The sequence below is a fragment of the Seriola lalandi genome, unplaced genomic scaffold, assembly GCF_002814215.2.
Source record: "Seriola lalandi dorsalis isolate HSWRI2012SDOR001 ecotype SW California unplaced genomic scaffold, Sedor1 jcf7180002053827, whole genome shotgun sequence".
NCBI lineage: Eukaryota > Metazoa > Chordata > Actinopteri > Carangiformes > Carangidae > Seriola > Seriola lalandi.
In genome coordinates, this window is record NW_019524380.1 from 15051 (window position 1) to 15666 (window position 616).

Sequence of the window (616 nt, forward strand, 5' to 3'; positions counted from 1 at the left end):
TGTGTGTGTGTGTGTGTGTGTGTGTGTGTGTGTGTGTGTGTGTTGTAGAGTTTGCAAACATGCAGTCCGGTCAGTTAGTGTGTAAACTGACCTGGAAGCGACAGTCAGGAAACATCGTCCACTTCTCTCAAAGCAAATTGAATCACCTATTGATCCGTTTGTTTGTGGACCTGTAACGAGGCGTCAAACACTTCCTGTTTGTGACTCCTCAGGAGGAAATATAAATAATAAGATTTCAGTTTGGACTGAGTTTGTCTGTTTTCTGACTGTTACAGACCAAACGTTGAATCAGGTCAAACAATAATGAAAATAAGTTATATAAGAGTTAAACAGTTTCCACACCTTATACACAAAACATGTGGGCCGGAGCATCTAATAACCTTTGACCTTTGACCACCAAAATGTAATCAGTTCATCCTTGAGTCCAATTGAATGTCTTTGCCAAATTCCGTGTCCATGAGAGCAGGACGGACGGACACCTCTGGCAGTTGCCGGTGTGGAGGGATAAAAAAGTTTGATGGTGGGTCCAGGTGGGCGGGGCTTGGTGGCTGCTTTGTTGTGACATCACAAAGTTCCAGAAGTCCTGACGGCTGGTTTTAAGGCTCAGTTTCTGAAT